The 23,796-nt window shown below is 37.4% G+C and overlaps 2 pseudogenes; one reads left to right on the forward strand and one right to left on the reverse strand.

Moving 5' to 3' along the window:
- Nucleotides 1-11,220: 11,220 nt before the first annotated feature.
- Nucleotides 11,221-11,339, reverse strand: LOC112483301 (annotated as a pseudogene).
- An 8,352-nt stretch (nucleotides 11,340-19,691) lies between these two features.
- On the forward strand, nucleotides 19,692-19,811 carry LOC112483293 (annotated as a pseudogene).
- Nucleotides 19,812-23,796: the final 3,985 nt, after the last annotated feature.

A 23,796-nucleotide genomic window follows, 5' to 3' on the forward strand; every position in this document is an offset into this window, starting at 1 on the left:
GACCATTATCTCTCTAGATTATATTAAATTTCAATATAAATTAAAGTCAAGTAAGTAAGAATAAAAGTGGACTTTTAAAATTTGGAGGTTCTTTTTTGAAGATAAAAGTCTAAGGAAAGCTGAATAGAAAATGTCATTTAAAGTGAATTTACATCCTGGGCACAGAAAAATGTATTTTTTTAAACCACAGACTAAGTGAAGCACAAGATGTGAATGTGTGTATTTCTCCTAGTGCCTCATAAATGCTTGCCAGGGTGTTCGCAAGGGCCAAGACCACTCTGAGCAGTGTCATGCAAATTAAAACTGTCTGCAGAGGGACTTGCCTTCCGGCCTTTGTTCAGTTCCTCTGAATAACGTGAGATGCCTGAAGGGGTAGGTCACCTTCGGCTGTCCAACAGCAGGGCCCATTCCTCAAGTTTGAGTTATTATTCAGAATAGAAGTTGTGCTGTCTTGATAAATTTAAAACAACTCCCTTTCTAAAAAAGCCTATGTATTTCCTGCCTGTGCCCTATGCATGTCCAAGCTGGCCTGGGTGTTCTGTTCATTTTCATCACTGCCCTCACCCTGAGATCCAGGATAACGCATCGATGACAATCTGAACATCCGTGGTAACTGGCTGGGGGAGGAAACTGTCAACATTTGCACTGGCTATTAGAGTGTCTGCTGGACAGTGACACGCAGTCACTTCTGCCCTTCTCTCTTTGGCCAAAGTGATGCGTGCAGCCACGTCTGAGGTGTAGAACCCAAAAAGCATAAGCCTCCTGCAGGTAGAAGACCCAATGAGGCGTACGTGTCCCCCACATCTGGCTGTTTACAGTGCCGGTTCACTTACATTCCAAATGACTACTGTAAACAGTATTGTTTTTTCACTTAAGCATCAACACTTAAGGCTGTTTTCCTCAAGTTGCAAACTTAACTTTGCGTTTAGCAGATTTTTAAGTTGGAAAAAAAAAAAAGCATCCCAACAATCTATAAACTAAATTATAATTTTGTTCATAAATAATTTATTTTGCTGCCATTCTTCATGCTCATAGCTATTTTGTAGTCCACCTGGGATAGTTTAGGTAATTAGAAAACCCTACAAGTGGTTAAGGGGCTGTCTCGTCTCTGCCAGAAACTGGTGCCATTGAAATTGCTCACCTATCAACCCTCATGCTATCTTGGCAGACACTGGCAGGCGGGCAGTGCCTCTCGGGGACAGCTTAAAATTATCATTAGCGAGCTGCCGTATGAAAGATGAAAACGAGAAAGGGACTTGAGATGTCAGTGTGCGAGAATAAGTACGGGTTTCATTAAAGACCAACACCTGAAAATCAAAGACAACTATTATATGTTTTTATACGTTTGCTATACGAAGCATTCCTTAATCTTATATAATAAAAATAGGTTGAACTTTGTCTCAACAGAAAATGACTCCTTTAAATTTAATATTTTAAAAATTTAATGACTTCAATCTTGATTCTTTAGCTGATGTTACAGTCACATCCCGCTTTCTTTGCAGTTATATTTTTTGGGACATACTTTACACATCTTTAATCTTCCTATAAATTTTCCTTGGTTTTTCCTTGTAAATAGCATCTATTTCTAACCTTATTTGAGGACATAGGTCTTTCAGAAAGGGAGGTTAAGCAGTTTGTATCTGTCGATGTCAGCAAGATGGCCAAGTAAGACATCCCCTCCACATATTCAATCCAGAGGCGAAAGGGCCTTTGTGGGAATTTGAGATCCAAGTAGGAGCTTGTGAAACCCCAGTGCAGCCCATGACTGAGGAAAGCCATTTTGAGAAAGCAGGCTTACAACCAGGCAGCGACTCGCTGAACATGGTCCTGGCTGCAGAGAAAGTTCTGTACTCTGAGGACTAGGCTACAGCCCCTTTAGGCAGGATACAAAATGGACATACAAAAATTATTTGCATTTTTATATACTAACTAGGAAAGAAATCAATCCTATTTACAGTAGCATTAAAAGCAATAAGGTACTTACTTATGAATAAGTTTAACCAAGGAAGTAAAAAGATCTGTACCCTGCAGAACTATAGAACTTTAATGATAGACATGGAAAAAGACAAGGAAATGGAAAGATATTTTTTGTTCATAGATTGGAAGAATCAGTATTGTTAAAATGTCCATACTACTCAAGGAATCTTTAGATTTAATGCAACCCCTGTCAAAATTCCAACAGCATTTTCTTTAATGCAAGTGATGTTGAGTAGCTTTTTATGCACCGTTGGGCCCTTCTTCTTCTTTATGTGGTAATTCATTCTCCCGTAAACCAGACAAGGATTTTCACACCTTTGTGGTCTCATGGTTCCAAGACAGCAAGGACAGACACAGCCCACAAAGACTGTGACAGTGTGGGCTCTGCAGTCCACGCAGCATCACTTCTAACAGGTTACTGGTCAAAACAAGACGCAAATGTAGCCTAGTTTCACGGGGTTGTGGACAAGCCCTTGCTGATGCGAGGGGCTGCAATCCATCAGGGAGGCATCTTCAATCTACCACAGCTTGTAAGGCTTTTTGTTTGACAGTCTATGGTGATATTAATGGAGTACATCAGCTTTATAAAAAAATTTAGTTAAGATTTGCCTGGTCTTTTGATTATTTAAATTTCATTATTTCCTTTTCCTTCTACCTTAAATAGCATATGCCTTCGCTTTTTCAATCAACCCAAAAATATATTTGTTTTATTCATCTTTTCTTCCTTAAATTCTCTGTATAAAGTTTTTTTTTTCTTTCTGTGAATTAGTTTAAATGTTGGAACATGAGTTTTATTCTCATGTTATGTGATGTGCTATATCTCCGTTGCTCAGATTCTCTGGTATTTCTAATCTGTCATTGGATTGGGCAGAATTGCAGGATAAATGTCAATTTTGTTCTGAGATTCAGCCAACATTCTTGTTAGTAGAAAGTATAGGAAAATGTAGATAAGTGTATTCTCGGGCGGTATTACAGAATTTTGTTTTTATCAAGGAAGTAGTACAACTAAACATTTTTGTTTGATGTCGACTGGCAGTTATTTATTTCCAGAAAGACTCATGCATTTTTTAATACTATCCTCAATAGAAATTTATGAATCTCTGAAAGTTAATTTCATTTAATTATATTTTATTTCTCAACATTTTCTCATACTAAAAGTTTTCAAAATATAAATATCCTTATTTTAAAAATAATTTCTTTGATTTCTTTAAAGTGATTTTACCAGAAATACCTCTTGAATATGTATTTGACTAATTTAAAATAGGTCTTACTTTTGAGGTTAAATATATATTTGCCCTTGTTTTGTGCTACATTTTAAGTTTTGCCAGGAATTTTAAGTGAACTATTTTCTTAAGTATTTATAAGATATTTGGGTAACATGTTATTTTTATAAGAACTGTTTGCAAGTGTTTCCTTTTTTTACCTTAATTTTCTTAAACCCATCTTTCTTAATTTATAAGCAGCGAGTACACTAGCCAATTGTAGTGCCAAAGCTGAATCTGTGAGCACATGAGGACAGAGTTGTCTCATTTAGCAGGAAAATTAACCATATAACAACCGTGCCATCGACACCGACAAAATACCAGGGCAAGAACAGCAGACCGGAGATCATAATCAATATTTTCTCTTAAATATTATTGGAAAAAATTGCCTTGATTTTTTTCCTCAAGATGTAGCTGAATATATATACATATACATAGATATAGATATAGATATAGATATTAGTCAATATTGACAATCTGAAAGTCTTACTTACGATCACGTCATGAACGAATGGCTAAAATAAAGCTGACACTTTATTTTCCGAGACCGTATTTGGGGTCGATTGACAGATTTCTGGATTTACTTTGCAGGAAGCACAGCGGAGTAATGGGACTTTATCGCCTTTGGAGAAGTTCAGATTTAGTAGTGTGACTGCCTCAAACTGAGATCAAGTAAGTCACTCACTTTTCTTTCCTCTTGGACGCTTGTGATGTATTAAAACCAAGCCTCTGGCCTTGGCCTTCTCTAGGAGAGACGGCCATTAGGAGAAAAAGGGACCTAGGTAGCCCAGACCTCCCAGCTTCAACGAGAGGGCTCTGTATGTGGCACTACCTCCTCTCTGCCTCTGACCAGGCGCTTCGGGCACCATCATTCGGCCACTACCGACCACCAGGCAGCTCCGTAAGCTAAAGAGGCACTTGCCCATTTGACCACAGTTAATTCGTAAATTAATTAATCTGCCCAAGTAATTGATAGTCAACAGTATTTACACACCTCTATGATTCTGTTAGGCTCCCAACAGCTTTATTAAAATATTGCTCTAATAAACTCTACTAGCTTCAGAAAAAAACATACACAAGAGCTAACTCCATTATCAGCGAACTACAGGCTATGCCTAAGTCCCTCGAGCAGGTGACAATTTGATTTTTAAGTGGCTTACTGATACTTTGCATTGATGTAGCACCATTCAAACCAAATCTCAAAGTGCTCTATAAAACATTAATTAATGACAGATCATAATGTCCCATAGAGGATGGCACATTTTGCAGTACGCTACCCTTTCAGAGACAGAATTTCCAGAGGTTAAGAGGCTTATAAAAGTTGTATTTCAAAAGCAACTGTGAAGCTGTGAAGCAAGTTCAGAATTTGAAACAATCAATTTCTAGCTCTATCAGTAAGGACTCATTTCTTCTTACTGTGTGCTAATAACCAAAATCGTAGACATGTCGTTTTTGAGGTTTTTAAAGCAAAAGTAGCGTGCTTCAGAAAGTTAAACGTCAGTGCTTTAGAAAAGCTTTCTAAATAGGTCTGATACTGGCCAGAAGTTTCTACCTGATGCAGAAATAGTTGAATTTTTACAGTAGAGGTGTTTACTCTAAAAGACATCAATTATTTGAAAACAGTGCTTTGTTGAGAGAGGAAAAGGCAATTTGCACTGAATAGCAATTTGAAAGTCCAAAACTAGCATTTAGGGATGCCTAGTCGTAGCAGACCTTTAAAGAGCATGCGCAGCATGACGGTGGCGACCACAGGCTCTGGAGCTAGACTCAAGTGCGATTTAGAGGCCGCTGTTCATTTACTGGGAGACATGGAAAAATGACTGACTCCAAGGAACTTCAGTTTCCTTATTTGCAAAACGGAGATAGGCTCTAACTCAGTTAAAACACACATAAACACAGACGCGCGTGCGTTTGGGTATGGGAGTATGCCAAATTCTTACCACAGATGTATTCTAGTTCTCTAAATGGCAAATGTGGAAAAATCACCAGTGTCTTTTACCTCTCGAAATTTAATTTTTTAAGAATGTGTAATCCACGTAAATTTACAAAGAGTATAAAATTGAAAAAGTACTTACCTCTTTTGCTTGTTCCCAAGCCACCTAGATAACCTCCTCCAGAAGGAACCTCAAAATTAAAGTATATTTACACATTAGCTATAAATTTACAGACACATGATATTTTTGCATTTGCTCCTGCAACAAAAAATTGTTATATCTAATACAGATTGTCCTAAAGTTTGATTCTTAATATTATGTATTAGAAATCACTTCATGTTAGTATGTTCAGAGCTATTCTTTTTAACAGCTGTATATTATTTCTTTTTAATGAATAGTTCATTAACTAGTTTTATATGGATGGGCCATAATTTTTGTCACAGTCCTTTCATATCATGACTAGTTTGGAATGAATCCTTGTACATAATTCATGTACATATGCAAGTAGAGATAACATGAAATATGTACATATATATAACTAGGATAAAAAACTAGAAAAATTACCATGTGAAAGTATGTAAGTTATTTCTGAACTGTGTTATATAGAAGTTGTCCGATTTGACAGTTCTACCTGTTTTTCTCTACCTCTGCCAAGACCATATACACTATCATTTTTTTGACTTTTGCCAATCTTATAAGTTTATATCTGTTTTATTAATTAGAATGCAAAATTAAAAAAATAAAATTTGGAGACATGGGAGAAACATGAATACCAACAACAACAAAAAACTTTCATTTAATGCTTAATTTTCACTAGTATATTATGTATAACTCTTAATAATGTAAAGATACCACCTGCTCAGTATCATTGCATGAATTTAGAGTGATGTTCATTTATATTACATAGGTAAATATAATTCTCAATTTTCATTTTAAAGCATCAACTTCTAATTCATGTTTTTCATGAAGTTTTAAGTGATGTTTATATAAAATTAGATTGTCTAATCGTCCCTCAGCTATTAGAATGTTTCTAATATTATCTAGAGAAGGTTAAACACTAGCCTAAAATATATTATCAGGATTGGTATTTGAGATATTTGATGCAAAGTTTTGAATACTTTATCTGATGAAGTTTTCCAGGAATGAAAGTTTGGGGCTCAAGGGTTATATGTTCATTTGTATTTGTCTTATTTGTTGAAAAGCAAGTTATTTTTTACTTTATCACAAATACAATTGGAGTAGTGTGTGTGTGTGTGTGTGTGTGTAGCAAGCTCTGTTTTCGTTATATTCTTGGTTTCCTAATTGAAATAGTAGTGGAGGTGTTCACCAATATCACCTACGTTTTCAAGAGACAGAATTTAAATTTAAAGTTGCTATTCTAACGGTTTGGAGTTGACATTTGTGAAATTGATGCTTATTTTACATGTATGTGATAAAAGTTTTAAGCAATTATTACTATAATTCTTCGACCTCAATTATGCTGATAGTTAAACACAATATTCGTTACAGCCTCGACAAGTTCTGTAATTGAATCACTCCCTTACTTCCTTTCCCCTTTTTTTATGGAGTTCACTCAAATTTTTTTCTGTGTTGGCACTTCTGTTGATAAAAGAAGCTTAGTATGAATACACAGAGATGGGGGGTGGGGTGGGGCATGTGTAGAAGGAAGGGTCACAGTGGCCAACACAAACATGAGGCTCTTCTAATTCATTTAAATCTGGTGTTATGGTCCGCATATCTCCTTATTTTAAATGTGTCTCTATTCACATCACTGCATAAAATTGATGCTCCATTATCATGTGCCATGTTGTTGGGTTACTTCTCGTATCCTTGCCGCATATAAGCCCTGGACGCCATTTGAGAAGGGCGAGGTACATAGCCCATAGTGTGTTAGGTGAGTTAAATGGACAATTTGTTTAATGTTTCATCAATTTAGTACTCCCTCCCTCCCTCTCTTCCTTCCTCCCTCTCTTCCTCCCTCCCTCCCTCCCTCTCTCCCTCTTTTCCTCCCTTCCTCCCTTCCATCTACCCACCCACACCTCCTCCTTCAAAGTGCTCTGACTCTCTGTGCAGCAGAAGAGGATTGTCTCTTTACTCATCCTCAGCTCTTACATTAATAGGACCAAATTTTTAATTTTCAGTTCTTTTAGGAGTCATTTTAAGAGAAGGGAGAACATAGATATTGATCAAAATGATCTACTTAGTCGTATGGAATGAGGGAATTTGCCCTACTGTCTGAGGGAAGAATCTAATTCTTCACACGGTATCCCACTGATTCAGTTGTCTCAAAGTGTGGTGTCCAGACCAGTGTCATCATCGTCACCTCAGAACTTGTTAGAAATATAAACTCTTGAGCCCCAACCCAGAGCTAGTGAACCCCCCAGACTCTCACTTTCACAAGTCTTCGAGGTGGTGCTGAGCACCTGCTCAAGCTTCCGAACCTAGTGACTTCTGGTTGGCAGAATAAAGGACCTTGGAGGCTTTATTCTAAGATTTCTATTAGTTTTCTCGATATCACACACACACAAAAATTAGCAATAGCTTGGTAAAAATGCATGGCTGATCATAGAGGGAAACCAAATTATATAATTTTGCCAGTTCAGATCAGATTCTTCTATTTTGTTCCACAAAATACTGAGTGGTGATTCTACTCATCCCTGAAGAAGACTAAATATGTTATGTTGCCATATTAATTAGTCTGACGGCCATGACATATATTAAAGAACACAAACCAATATTCAGATAATTTATGCTTCTACAAAGTTATCTGTTGATTCTAATGTGGAAAAGTTTGAGAAGAGATAAGATATGGCAGAAATCTTTCTAATTCTTAGGTAATTGTGGCTAGAGGGAGAAACGGATTTAAGCCTTTCCAAATTGTGTTGAAATATGGACACAATTTCTTTTTTTCCTCTAGTAAATTTCCATAGTCATTTCTCTAAATTCCCTTTCCATCATGGAACGCTCTGATTTGCAGATATGTATTATGCATAGCCAAGAACGGAGGCTTTCAGAAATTGTTGATTCTAACAAACTTCAAAGTTCTGAACATATGGCTGCTGTTGATTGAATTTATCTAGCACAACAAGAAACTAAGGTTTCCTTCAGCAAAGAACACTATGAAGTATCACTTTATGGAAAGCCGCTAGCTAGGACCAGAGTATGAAGTAACATGAGAAATGCAAATAACAGCAATATAATTAAACTGTCAAATGTGATAGAGAAATTTATGTGAAAATGCATGTAGCCCTGCTATTCTTTACTTCTTTACCCCCTTTTTAAAGGCAACATCAAAACAGTTACTTCCGAGCATATTTATAACCTGTCAAGAGAAAGGACTAGAGACTCCATGGCTCTTCATCCCTGGGGGAAATGTTAGTTTCAAAGCACCACTGATGCCTCTGCTTTGTGCAATGGGTCGTTATGCTGATAAGTTTTACTGGTGTTAAAAACATAATTATCTAAAAGCCACTGGCATTAAAAACACCAGTGCATTTTTGTAATATGATTATAGAGACAAGATTATCTTTAATATGGGAGACATAAGTCTCAACATATTGATCGCTTTTTATGTGAAGAAAGAGCCAAATAACGACAAAAAATGTTGAAGAGGAAGCGCGATATGGTTGTCGGGAGATAGTGTTAAAAGAGATTCTTGCAGAGTAATATCGCTATTTCTGCTAACGCTGCACAAAACTTGGAACACGTCTAAATTTTCATGGTCATACATATGCACACACACAAAAAACGTTTCCTCTTACTTGTTTTCATTTTGTTTTCTATATACACTGAGATTATTTTACGTGTGAAGTGGCAAAATATCTCAAACAAAATTACAATAAAAAGTTATATGATTCAAAACTGAAAGAATATGACAGCAAATGTGAATGTTCTAAAATGAAGGACTTATTCCTGATTAGTGGGAGTTAATTATTGTTTGTCCAAGGAAAGAGAAAAGACTCAAAGATGACAGGCCATCTGAATAGCAATAAATGTAGGAGAGAGAAAAGGGAAGTATACATTTGTGATTTATTATTTCATTTATTTTAAAATATGTTACTTATTTTAAAACAGAAAATTATTTTATAGACCCAAGAGAAAATTTCATTTTAGCAAACCCTGAATTGTTTTTATGGAATGAATACAAAATCTGTAGTTTCAATCCGTTCACTAATAAAAAATTCTAAATACTACCTTTTTTTGCTAGGTCATTGTGAAGAGTAAGTAAAATGTTGTATGTATGACATATGATATGTGTATCTATTTTAAAACAGAAAATTATTTTGTAGACCCAAGAAAAAATTTCATTTTAGCAAACCCTGAATTGTTTTTATGGAATGAATACAAAATCTGTAGTTTCAATCCGTTCACTAATAAAAAATTCTAAATACTACCTTTTTTTGCTAGGTCATTGTGAAGAGTAAGTAAAATGTTGTATGTATGACATATGATATGTGATATGATTTCACATGATATATGAAAGTGCACATATAAAGTGCTGTTATCTTCAAGCTTTATAAAAAAATATTTATCAGTATTTCTAGGTATACAAATTGCCCCTAATCCAACAGTATCACAAGTGCCTCGTAGGTCAGCTTGTTTTAGTTCCGTGTCTGTTACAAGTGAGAGGCATTTACCCAGATCCCATACATTCATTAATTCTATTTAGGTGATCACTGATGCTGCAGGTTCCAAAAGTAATAACATATGTTAATTTTTCATAATAAAAGTTGATATAAAAAAAGGTGAAGGAAGGAAAACAGGAAAGCAGAAAGAAAGGTTTCATTACTTCATGACGAGAACACAAACAAACAAACAAAAAAACACATGGATAATCTATAGAAATGGGCCTATGTCGTTTACCCAAGGCCAGGAGTCACCTTTAATCCCCTCGACTCTCTCCCACTGCATAAATCATCCTGCCTTAAAAACCTTCCCCCTAACAGAGGCTTATTCAGAAGTGATTTTGTGAAAGAAATTTCTTGTGTCTCCAACTGGGAGGTCTTTACTTCCTCCCAGGAAAGTTGTCACCATTTGTCTTTCTCTTTCTTAAAAAATATATTTTAAAATAATAGTTGATGTACAATATATATTAGCTTCAGGTCTAGACATAGTGATGTGAGATATACGTACCTTACAGAGTATTCACCATAAGTCTAGCAACCATCCGTCACTGCACCAAGTTCTTATGATATCGACTCTCTTCCTTGTGCTGTACATTGCGCCCCCGTGACTTATTTCATGACGGGAGGTCTGCTCAATCCCCTTCACATTTTTGGCCCACTTCCCCATGGCCCTTCCCTCTGACGGAAAACCGAAACAGACTCACTGACACAGAGAACAAACTAATGGTTCCTGATTGTCTCTTATTTCTCTCAGAAGAGTAGTCACTGGACTGGTTTATTATAAAGGAAAGAATAAGAATCTTTCTGTTGTATTTTCCCATATTTTTCACCAATTTCATGTTGACTTCATTCTAAGCAACACACGTTGCCTGGGGTCTGAATGGGTGGCTTCAGCCCCCGAGTAAATTCAGGTCCTGCCAATTCACTTGCACAGTTTACCAATGGACTTCTCTCCCCGTTTCTACACGGGACAGGGAGGGGCCGCTGGGGGGCCCTTGAGTAAAGTGTGTGGCCACACGCATACACACGCGCTCCACAGCCACCCTTCCCACAGGGCACACAGACAGAAAGAGAGGTTGTGTTAATTTAGCCATCGAAATAAATTTTTTTAATAACTTTATAATATATAAAGTATATAACTTTATATAATATATAAAATATGTAAGTATAATAACTATAACATTATATGATTTTATAATAAATTCATGGTATGTGCTGTGATTCTGTGGCTCAGTACTTTAGATTAAGAGCAGAGTTACTTTTGGGGCTTATATAGTATTTTGGATTCTCACCACTTGCTATATGCATATTTTATTTTATATTTTATTTATTTATTTATTTTTTTAGTCGAGGCAACCCTTGGTTGACCTCACAGATTGCAAGGACCTTGTCAGTTTACAATCCCTTATTTTTTATTTTTTCCACCTACAGCACCTGGTCTTCCTAGGTGGTCTCTCATCCAAGTACTAACCAGGCCCGACACTGCTTAGCTTCTGAGATCAGATGGGATTGGGCTTGTTCAGGGTGGCATGGCTGTAGACTATACACATATTTTCAATATCGATAGGGCAGAGACAGACAGACACTTTCTTAAATACTAATCTGAAGCAGTCTGTTAATTTAGGTTTGTATATTCTGAAAACTCTCTTTAGAAACTAAAAGTTTAATATAATTATAAAACATATTACTTTTAGAGTGATATAAAACTAATAAAATCCAGGTAATAAGCCTCCAACAATTAATGGGTTTTATAGAGGTTTTTCAAAATATATATTGGTGATACTATCTCATCTCCCACTGTTACACTTATTATGATCCCCAAACTGGTAACGTTCTTGAAATGAAATTCACAAAAAGTAACAGGATTCTTAGAACTTTTAGATTCACAAAAAGTAACAGGATTCTTAGAACTTTTGGACAGTTTGACATGTTAGTGAGAAAATGCTAAGCTGACTTACAAAAAGTCAATTCAATTTCTGTGCTTTCTCTTCATTTTGCCTTCTGAGTCAAAATCAGTTAAAATCACCATGTTCATCTACTTCAAATCTGAGATACTGACCAGCAAATAGATCATTCCTTAGCCTCATGGAACTGGCTTTACTGTTGGTGTCACTGGCACTCCCAGCGCTTCCTGGTGATTTCTACGATAGGTCGCGATAGGCTGTGTTCAACTCAATGCACGCTTACTCCATCCCTCCAACAAACAGTACCGAGGTGGATTGCGTGAGGATGCACGGTCCGTGTCAGAGAGCAGGGTGAACGAAAGGGCGACTAAAGGAACTGCAGGAGTGGGTCAGAGCCACGCAGCACCCTCGCTACAGCAGGCAGGATCACGGCACTCCTTGTCTGGGGTTCATACAGTTTTCAAAGCAGCAGCCCTTTGTTCTCAGCTCCACGGTTCTCCAGGCCTGTGACCTGCTCATCAAGATGAGAAGTACAGCATTTTTGCTCTTTCTGAAGATGTGAGAATCTTTTGAAGCCGAGTTAGCTTGTAGTTGGTGCAAATGGTAAGAAGAGAAATGAAGGCATTTAGTCACACTAGTTGCAAAATCTTACATAAAGGGATATTGAGGGGACTGATTTTCAAGTTTATGGGATTTTGTAAAAATGACCACAGTAAGTTTGAGGAAGGACAGTCGTAACCCATTAGGAAAATCGCATAATGCTATAAAGAGCTTTTATGTGATGAGAGATGGCTTTTCACCCCATTCGTGTTTCTATTCTGGAAGACCAATTTGATATTGGCGTTTAAAACAAACGATTTCCGGAGTAATCTACCTCCATGGAGATAACACTTGTAGACAACGGTAACAGCAAAATGTGTCTTCCTGGCTTTGCTGAGTTCCTGTTTTCATGTGGTTTGTTCCAGCCTCTCCAAATCACAATCCACGCTCACACCAAACTCAAATTACAAAAGCTGTGGGTGTTGCCTCTTCCTCACTTCTCAGCCTCATGTCTATCGTGCATTCATCATTAGTGTCCTTTTTGTGGTTATATTGGAATTTTATATTTTAGATTACAGATTCGATGAATCAAACAATCATCTTCATTTGTATAATCTGATACTTTCAAGGAAAAGTAGCTAACTATAAGAAAGGCACAAATCTAAGTTTGGAGAGTAATAAATTTTGATGTATTTTAAATTTACATTTGCTCTAAATCAATATTTTGGATGTACTATTTTTTTTTCCCCACAAATATTCTTCCAGGTAAAAGACTTTTTCTGTTACTGATTACTTGGTAACTATTTACCGTTGATGTGGCCTTGGTATATAGTCTTGTGTCCCTCTGTGGACACGGGGCTGGAAAAGCACTTGACCCAAGTTGCCGTGAGGACTGGCAAACAAATTCGTGTAAAGTGCATTTTCTAAACATATGCAGTACGCTTTTGAGAATTTAGCCTTTACTAGTATTTGCATTCCACTTTACACTTTTGTGAGTTCGTTCACATATATTTTTGATCCTAATAGCCTTATGAAGTAGACAAGCTTGAATATACTCATTCTAATTCGAAAGTGTAAGAAATGTTTCTTTATTTCTAGAGGGTATGAGTAATCTTATCAAAATAGATTCAGTGGAATGAGAGTCATAGCAACATTACATGATTTTCCAGGTTACAGAATCAGTGACAAACCTAGGGCGAAGCCTCGTCAGGTGCTTTCAGTTTCAGTTTAACTTTGACTTTCTCATGTCCTTTCTAGAGAGACGACTCTCAAAGGATGGAACGGTGTTTTATCCTAAAACCATTAGAAAAGTTGTATAACCATAAGTGAATTTTGATAAAAATTCTTGACAAAAAAATTCTTATTTTCATTCTTTGACCCAATACTTGAAAATACTTTTGGACCAAATCTCCTTAATTGAGCATTAATGATTATCTTTTAGATGAAGTGGAAAATTAGTCACAATCCTATTCCCGGTTTACCTGTAAACACTTTTCTTTTCTCCCCTCAAAAATTTTTACTAAGGAACTCAGTCGGTTCGTCCCAGTTCTGACAATAATTGCCAGGGGCGGAACATCCCTGAGAACGGCTCCTGTGGTCTCAGGAAGCCCACGACCTCACGGCACTGGGGCAAGAGAGGTGTGAACGTCGTACGCAAGGACGAACCTAACCAAGGCCAGGCACGCAGATTCTTTCAAGTGTTTTTTTGATGGCAAGGAAGAGGTTTTACTCCAGCCTCTGGCAGTCCCCTCGACATCACACACAAGCTCTGCAGATGTCTAACTAGAAGAACTAGAGCAGCAGACAGTCAGATATACGTGTTACCCGTTTTGCTACCTACGCTTCTGTGTAGCAGCCGTATTAGCCCCTGGGGCATATATAACTAGAAATGGCAAAGATACGGACAAAACCGAGTACAGCCCCAGTTTAAAACAGGCATCTAAATGAGGCAGAAATTTCCCCGAATGTAAAGATACCTAGTATATGACCGACGATTCATGAAAAGGTAAACTACGAAGTGCTTTAAGAGTATCCTAAAGAGAGTTCCAGAATTGAAAGTCTAAACAAACAGGACATGTGATGTTTAAATAGAAAATACTTCATTCATTTTCTTTGTAGCCATTTTAATCCATTCCAAGGAGAATTCCTTTTCTGCCTTGGGCAGATAATGCTTTCATGTGTGAGGGGAGGGTGATCACTCACAGATAATCAACAATTCTCTGATTACTATAGTTCCGTTTAAAAAAAATCCAACTTAATAATTATCACATATAATCCATATAAGAATAAACCCTTTCTTACTCCAGTCACTGTTAAATGGCTCCCCCTCCAGCTCTTGCTGGCTGGAAGACTACACACCAAGGAGAGCAGGGTAGGCTTCCTCTCTGGTCCCATCCAGCATTGTCCTGCCATGTCCCACTGCATTAGACTCCCTGAGACCACGCCAGCTTCCAACGAGGGGAAGGGAAGGGACAGAAGAGGCAAGGAATGGTCTCCGTGAATTCGAATCAGTCTTTTCTTGGTTGGTTTTCTCTGACTATGGCAAGTATTAATTATTTTTCTTTTGCCTCATTTCTTTCCAAAATAATAATAAAAAAATACCTTTACTAGAGATATCATATCAGCAGTTTCTCCTCTGTCTGGTCTCTTAAGACATGTCCCTCAGCCTTGTGTCATCTGGTAGGATGCCTCCAGCTTCCGTCTTGTGAGGTGTGTTTTCTGCTCAAGCCAGCTCTCTTGAGTACGATGTGGGATAATGTCAGGCTACCTTGCTCTAGTGGTCCTCATTCTAGTGTCCTACATGCACTTTTTGCTCCTACAGATTCTGGAGGAATTAAAGATGTCCCTCTCCATCACACACCAGGAAAGAAGCTGGCTGGTGGCAACCAGTCATCTCTTTAGCAAAGTCTCTGTTATAAGTCTTTTCCTCTATTCGATCTTTGCAATGTTAAATCAATAGCAGCAAAGTTCATTTGTCACGCATACATTTGGAGGGACCGACGCCTTGCGTATTAGGAAAGAAAAAAGAAGTGCTTTCTAGTTTGACATTTTCATTATTAGGTTTATCTGCAAAAACAAAACTCTCACTCTAGCAGAGAGCCAGGACTTTTATGGTTCCCTTCACAATTTTATAATCCCTCATGCTACAGGGCTTCGATTCCAAAGAATAAAATGTGCCAACTGCTTTTCCTGGAGTGTCCTCAGTAGCACTGTCTGTCTCATTCATGTCACCGCTCACAGGAGAAAGCGTCTGTCAGTGAGACCTGGCACCTCGACTGCTCCGAATGTGAGCCGCTCTGCCTCAGGCAGGTCCAGCAGGGCTCCGACCGGCTGCGTGTGGACACACGGGGCATCGGGGCAGGGAACGAATAGTCAACAGGTGTCGTTCAAGTTAACCCTGCAAAGTAGAATGAGCCTTAAATTTGGCCATCTAAAATTCTCTCTATATAAAAGCACAAATTTCGAGAGTTCTTGGTCTTTTCGACTTAAAGATTTAATAATATGTTAATGATTTTGGCTTTTTCTTCCCCAGTGAACGCCGATGAAGGTGGATAATGAGTCTGAGGGAGGATGCACCGCGTGACCGGGACGGGGCCGTGGAAATCTGCAGGCTGGTAGGTCTGTGATTAGATTTTGTCTAAGCCACACACAAACCAAGCAACACACCTAAGCGATTTGAGCCTTATCTATCTTGTTTATAAGACAAGTAGAAGAAGGTTAATTTACTAGGTTGTGGTGAAAATGAATTAGGAGAAGTGCAAGATTCTTGGAATATGGTAAAGCATGTAAGAAATGCAACTATCACCGTCGTCATCATCATTACTTCAAAGATTCGCCAAGAATAAGATTCTGCATTATGTGTTCTATGTATCTATTTAAGTATGTGTGTATCTTTCGTCTCCACTATGGCAGATAATAATTAATATTCGATTCTAAAGTTATAAATATTTAGAGAAAGAGGTCAAACAGTAGTTGTCTGGAAAACTGCATTTGCATTTGTGTGATCTCAGTAAGAATAAGAAATGCTTAAAGAACATTAAACAATAGTTTATATAATTATGATTTTTTTTTTTGGAAAATAACAGAAAGAACAATGGTATTAGGAGGTATAAAGTCTTGTAAGCTGTATATTTAGCAAACAGTGACATTTCAAAGTTTTTTAAATATCTCCCCCTGAATTAGTGTCAGTTTCTATATCAGGGGACCTCACTCCTCTTTTTCATGGACTTTAGAGGTTTAGTGACCAGAAATAACTGGTCACTAATCACATTTCTGCTCTGTTGATTTCCAGTCCCCAGAACAGCAGCTTCAGGAAAATGTAGACAAATTTAAGATTTTACTGAAAATTAACCTGATCCTAATTATACTTCATAGAGCATTCTTCCCATAGTACAAAGGTTTTTGAGTGTGAGCGATCTATGTTTAAGACAAGTTTGTTAATAGACTTTTAAAATAATAGTTGTAGTCTTAGACATTGAAAACAAAAATCGTGGTATATTTCTGAAGTATCATGTCTTCGTGGATATTGGCCTGTTTAACCAAACACTCAGAGTTCGTAATCATAATCAATGATGCTATTTTGGGGAAACAGAATTAATTTTCCGAAAGCTTGATAATAATGGATCTAATAGGAGAACAAAAGCAAAAAATTAACGAATCAGCCCCAGACATGAAGAACTTGTACTTAACCTTAGCAGAACTGGTTGGGAGATAATTCCATGCAGAAGAAACTTGTTTAACACTTGGCTCTATTTATCTTTTGATCATAGAAATATTAAGTAGATTTGCTCCCTTTGACATATTTCTTCCATATGGGAAGGAACACATAGGTGTGCTGTGATTACACCGAGAACATATGGGTTCAGCTGTCCAGTTCATTTTAGGTAATGCTTTCATTGCGGATTATTTGCCCAAAGGGTAAGACTCAGGCAGTTGTAAGTTAAGAACTTGAACGATTTTCTGCAGATGTGTTCACACGGTCTAGATGGGATGATGCACAGAGCGTTAACCTTGTGGATCTGATAGCCGAGAGTCAGTGATGGGTTCTGTTCTCAGAGTGAATCTCGTGACCAACAAGATAAAGAGACTACGTTATGGATGGGCTATTTAGACAAATGTTGGTTTTTAATGGGTGTAAATCTGTTCCAACACTGGTCAAATAATCTAGTTTGAATATGTGCAGTTTAGTGTACTTCGGTTATACTTCAATAAGTTAAGAAAAAAAAAAATCGCCAGGTATGAGATAAAAAAACCATTGGAGACTGTATAAAACGAGTAGGAAGCACATCTGCTGCCCCAATGCAGGATGAGAGGTAAGTGAGTCCCAGGTTGCAAGAGGGGAGAGCAAACTTTGATGGGAGCTTTTGAAGAAGCAAGTAGGAAATGGAGGGCGTTTCAGTTCCTGGGATTTTGCAGCTTGGCTAGAGGTCGTTGGCAGAAGCCTCGGAGACGTGTCCAGCAACCCTGACACGGGGAAAAGGGCGCACGGGGTGGAAGCGTGATGTCTCTGAGAAGCTCCTCTCGGGCCTGAGATGGTGTGGATTTGGCACGAAGGTTTCTGTGTGCCTGGGTGGTGAGGAGGCTGCACAAGGCAACAGGAAGGCCAAATCAGATGTGTGCTATTTACAAGCAAACAGAACTCAAACATCAGAGTGGTGCTTATTTTGAGGGGTGTGAGACATCGAAAGCTGTGACTATAGACATGATTGCCAGCCATCAGAGCCAGCACCAGATACCAGGAGAATGGAAGACAGTGTTATGATCCTTAAATTAAGCAATGTTAAATTGGCTCTTTATCAAAGAAACGGCAAACAAAAAACAAATTTTCTCTACTGACCTGAATTCCATATAGAGAAACGAAGACAGAATTCATTCCTGAATTCTGTGGATGTTAAGTGTGAAAATTCACGCTTACTACCAATAGTTTGATCTGAGAAAGATTTCGAGAATAGAGGAGAAAAGGCAAACAAACCATAAAGAAAAATAAAACAAACGAGCAAAAAGAAAAAAATCCCTATTGGTATAGATACTAAAACAGTAATTTTGTTAGCTGCATCCATATTAAGCTACTTATCTTACACTATTACAGCTCATAGCAGCGTTCCATCTTTCCTTGCTATATTTATAGTTTCAGTTATGTGAAATTATTTGAAAACAAATCTTATACCTTCATTTGTTGGCAATAAGGAAGTGAAATGAGAGAATAATGTATATTTCTTTGTTTTACCAAAACTACCGGTGATAAAATTAGGAGGGGAATGAGCAAATATAGTGAAGAGATCTAGTTGAGAAACATATTATTCATATCTCAAAATTTCATTGGATTTATGCTAAATATTTTGAAAGTAATATTTTGATGATCCTGTTTTTAATTTTGGCATTTATATGTATATATGCAAAGCTACATAGGTTCGTGTATATGGCTTCCTATGTATACATATATATGAAGATACATTAAAGTCTATGTTATGATATATTGCATTTAATTTGTGCCTTAATAGACTTGGCTCAATATTTACCAATATTCTTTTGAGGCCTTATTCTTTTATATCAATAAAATCAAAATCTGATATGTACTAACTAATACAATGAAATTAACAGTCTTTTAGTAAATCTATACAAGAGTTTGAATTCCATGGTAATCTTTTTTTAATCAAAGATGAGAAATTAGCTATTTATATGTCTTTTTCTGCTAAAAATTTCTATACATGACCCTAGATTAACTCCCTTAAGCTTCACAGCTCCTGTGTTTTGTTATTACTCAGTTTATGAAGCTTTAAGAGCTTAGATTTCTCTTAAACCATTCTGTCACTTGGGATCCACCCGAATTTTTCACACTTGTCCATTAATGTGCAGTTCTTTCCAATATAATAAATCCTGGGTAACTTCATGCTCAAATGGCTCCTTTTCTGTCTTTTTCTCACTGAATATAAAAGTTTTCTATAGTTTGTCACTTAAAGAGGTCGCTAAATTAAAGTCCAGAGCTTATGATGACTAAATATATATATCTATATATCTATATATCTATAGATATATATATACACAAAATTCTTCTTTCCTGTGTCCCATGCATAGAAAATTAGTAAAATCAGTATATCTTTCTAACTTCAGCAAGTTCATTTACAGAATTTAAATAATCGAAATCTGTCTCTAAAGCACATTATCGATGTTATTGCTTTTTTTTACTGTCAGACTTTTCCTTTCTGATGACTGAAAACCTATGTAAATTTTCACTATCAGTCCTTTAAATATGATTTTAGAATTTCTCTGTCTGCGTTATTCTTCCGCTCTGTAGTCTCCAAGCACATTTTCCTAATAGCAGGAGTATGTGTTCCTGTGGTTAAAATACAACCGAATGCATACTGAAAATTTAGCAAAAGTGTAGAGGCATATCGGCTGGAGAGTTGTTTGTTACGAAAGGAAATTAGAGAAATAATTCAGAAAAGGCTCGTCTACGGCCACGCCACCCTGAACAAGCCCGATCCCTGTCTGATCTCAGAAGCTAAGCAGGGTCGGGCCTGGTTCGTACTTGGATGGGAGACCACCTAGGAAGACCAGGTGCTGTAGGCGTAAAAAATAAAAATAAGGGATTGTAAACTGACAAGGTCCTTGCAATCTGTGAGGTCAACCAAGGGTTGCCTTGCCTAAAAAATAAGAAAAAAAAAGGAAAAAGAAAAGGCCCGGAGCATTTCCATACCTCTCTGCTTTTATGGGGAGCACATCAAGGGCAGGGCATATTTTAGTCATTTTTGTGCTTGGCTCGTAATAGGCATTCCATAAATGTTGAGTAGTGACTAAACAGACCCTCGAATGTATGGAGGAAGAGTGATCACCTAAAGGTCGGGATCTGGGAGGGGTGTGACAGCTCGTGGGTCACTAAAGGCAAAGGACTTCGTCCTCGTACTTGACTGAGGTCAGTGCTGGTTGTAGAAACGAACAGTAAGATGGGAGCATTGAATGAGAGTGTTCGTACTCGGCTAGACTGTTAATAGGTGGTATTTCAATTATAACCTGCGACCTTATAAAGTAATGATGATCATTCCTACTTTACAAATGAAGACATGGAATGAGACGTGCACACGGTCACGGTGGTGGGAGGGCTTCACGCTGTGTGCATTCTTCTTCCTACACATGGGGCTTCCATTTCTGGATGTTCACTCACCAAGGGACTGGAGACCTCTCTCTCTTTCTCCGGGAAGGATCTTCATTGTCACCGATACCAACAATACAATTACTGTTGGTGATACGCTGCTTACTACTTATCGTTTTCACATAAACTTTTGTATACATTATCTTAAATTACATAACAATTTTATGAGGTTCACAGGACAGGTGATTATTACCATTTTATATATGATGAAAATTAGATTGCAAAACATTAAGAGAATTGACCAAGTTAATATGCTGATCGTAGAAGATACTGGACTCAAACTAATCTTCTACTTCTAACTCGAGCGCTGTTTCCATGATACCAAGATAATTACAGTAATTAAACAGTAACTATTAATTGTAGTTTGTCCATTTATTAAGTATTGTCATCCTGCAAATGGTCTCCTGCGGTAATCATATGCATGCTATCCGGCTTTATGTCTGGTTTCCTTCCCTACTTCCTCTTCTTCCTCAGATAAATTATCTAATATGGCTCCATAGCTTGGTTAATGTCCATTAATAGCACTCATAGGAGGCAACTATTAGGGTATTTATTGAATTAGTATTTTTTTATTATTATTAAATGAGTATACTTTCTACAGTCAAATGTCATTCTGTGAGTCTGGTCAATTGCTAAGGTTTATAAAAGTGTAGAAACACTATACTGTTAAGACCTCAGCTAACTGATAGAAACGAGTGACTGTAATTCCATTGAGAACCGTTAGGAAAAAGTGATTAGAGATGACACAAAACGTAAGTAAGGTCTCATTGTTTTTGGTGGTTTCGTGTACACAGCTATTTAAGTGCATCAGTACAGGAGTGTATTGCTTAAATATAAAGGAAAAGAGTGAAATAAAATCAGAAGAAATTAGAGGTGGAATATTCATACATGCATGTTTAATTGGGAGCCTACTATGTTCCAGGCTGTAGTGCTAGAGAATCATTTAAGGTTTATACTATCCTTAAAACACAGACACTTAAGCATTTTACAAATGATAAAACTGAATCTGAGCAAAGTTAGGACTTTCCCAAGGCCCTTTAGATGGTGTTGGAGCTGTCATCTGACCTCGGCTTTCTGATTCACAAGATTTCTTTCATTTTGCTTCATCGTATTTTATCACATGACGGGAAGACATAATAGGTTGATTTTTACCCCATTATTCACCTAACAATTTGGGACACTTGGTGAGATCTGAACATTTTCCTCTTGCACCCTCTTCTTGAATAAAATCTTTTTATCTATTCTTTTCTTTCTGCGTTGAGTTAATATGCCTGAGTAAAGAGAGGTTCAATTTCCTTTGTCCTTCTCCCCATAAACTGTTCTGTGATAGTTCCTAAGACCGCAATCTTATCAAACCACATTATGCTAGATGAGGAAAACAAATTTATTTTGCCTCTTGCAGGAGAATATACAGTAAATACAGACAGAATTACTAGACCTGTCAACTGGCTGCTGAGTAAATATGTGACATATTCGTGCCATTTTCTCTAGAAACTAGCATTTCTCATTGATTTATGGTTAAGTATACCACTAACAAGAAACTGCCAAATAAAAACAATTGAGTTCATAATTTAAGAAAATATTCAAAGAGGAAATAAAGTTACAGAAGCTTCACCATTAATGTAGTCATGGCTGAGTACAGTTAGTGCAGCGAACACACATGCATTATATTGTCTTACTTGAGGTGACATGAGGCCGGGTTCACAATACTGGCTGAGCTCTGCACCACTGAAATAGAGGCTTCCGGGAGAAAGACACATTTCACACCTGAATGTTTTTTTGCAAATTGAAATCGGTGCTGCTTTCTCTCAGAGAATTCTGGTCCTGAAGTTTTATCCTTGCCAAAAATATCCCCGAAATGATTCCGTATCTTGATTTTGAGTTCAGCTTCCTACAGAGATGCTAAGGCTGTATTTGCATCAAATTATTTATTTTCTTAATTTTATTCTTTTAATACCATAGATTTTTTTTTTCTTTTTTCTTTTGGATGAACCAAGAAGAAAAGGCTTATACCAGCTTGTGATCAGCAAGAAGAGGTCTTCCCCCTTGTAATTCCTAGCTTGGGGAATTTGTTTCAATATTTCTGCCTCTATCCTTCAGGAAATATTTGTAACAAACTCATTGCACTTAATAGTGCTTCACATAACTAATCGCTGACATTACCATAAAAGCTAAAACTAAATTTAAAGCGGTAAACACATTGCTCATTCTTATGCAAGTGTTTTTCATATGTTAAAGTGTCTGGCAAGTATTCTGAATTTAAAATCTAAGCTATATTTTAATAGGAATAATGGGAGAGCAATAAGCAGTTATAATTAAAGCTTGAAAACTAGTTTAACTAAAAATGAAATGAATTTTGGGCACTGATCTTAATCTTCAAAACTATATTGGTAGCCAAAAGGTCATTGTCCTGAGATTTCTTTCTAGCAGTAGAAGGGGCGAGGGAAGAAATAAGCTGTGGAGAAAAAAAATCTATATGTTATTAACTAGCAAGACTTTTTAGAAAAGTGCTCACTGTATGTAGAACATAGTGCTGATACTTCATGATCTGGCTTTTACTCCACCCACTTGTACGAAGCGATAGTACTGTGGGATGTAGAAACTGAATCTCAGATTATTTTGCGTCAAAAAATACCCTCCCGCTCACTGTTTTTATATACTTCTGAGCTTTTAAACTTCAAATGCTTGAGTTCCATGTCCCCCTGATCTTTGCTGCCTTCCCTTCCTCTCTCTCAGACCTTTAAGGACCATCTCCATCTGTTTGCTCTTTTCCCCACTCCCTTATGATCATTTGAGGTGACTGAGTGACAAGTCTAATAAAGATAAGTATGTGATAAAGTATTATATCAGATAACATACTTCCAATTTAATAGTGACTTTTTTGTGCTAAGTTTTAGCAAGAGTCATTTGTTACTGAGCAATTCGGGTTGTAAGTTCTCTCCTGGGCTCTCAGAGCACATCGCAGGTAAATCAGGATTTTGTGCAAGCAGTCTTGTAGTTGTTAACATGTTAATAAACATAAATCATAGCACATTATGGGGGCCAATTTCAAAGTCAGCAAAGTTACATCTTGACAAACTTTCCCGTCCTTCTAGGCAGCTGCCCCTGACCCACTCTCTTTAGATGACTCTGTCCTCCTCTGTAGTCTACGAACTCAGTGTCCCCTGGCCAAACGCCCGTATTCTGGACTACCCTCTGTAGACTTTCTTTTGTCCTCAGCCACCCTGCTTGCGTCACGTTTGTGGTCTGGTTGCTGTTATATCCCAAGGTGATGACAGCTTGTCATGGCGCTGTGTAACCAGCTCCATGCTGACCAGAGCGGAGGGCAGGGCTGGGTGCGGTTTAGTGACTGGTAGGAATTGGTTATCATGGAAAAGACAATTATGGCCATCAGAGTGATAGTGA

This window comes from Pteropus alecto, unplaced genomic scaffold, assembly GCF_000325575.1.
Source record: "Pteropus alecto unplaced genomic scaffold, ASM32557v1 scaffold65, whole genome shotgun sequence".
Lineage (NCBI taxonomy): Eukaryota > Metazoa > Chordata > Mammalia > Chiroptera > Pteropodidae > Pteropus > Pteropus alecto.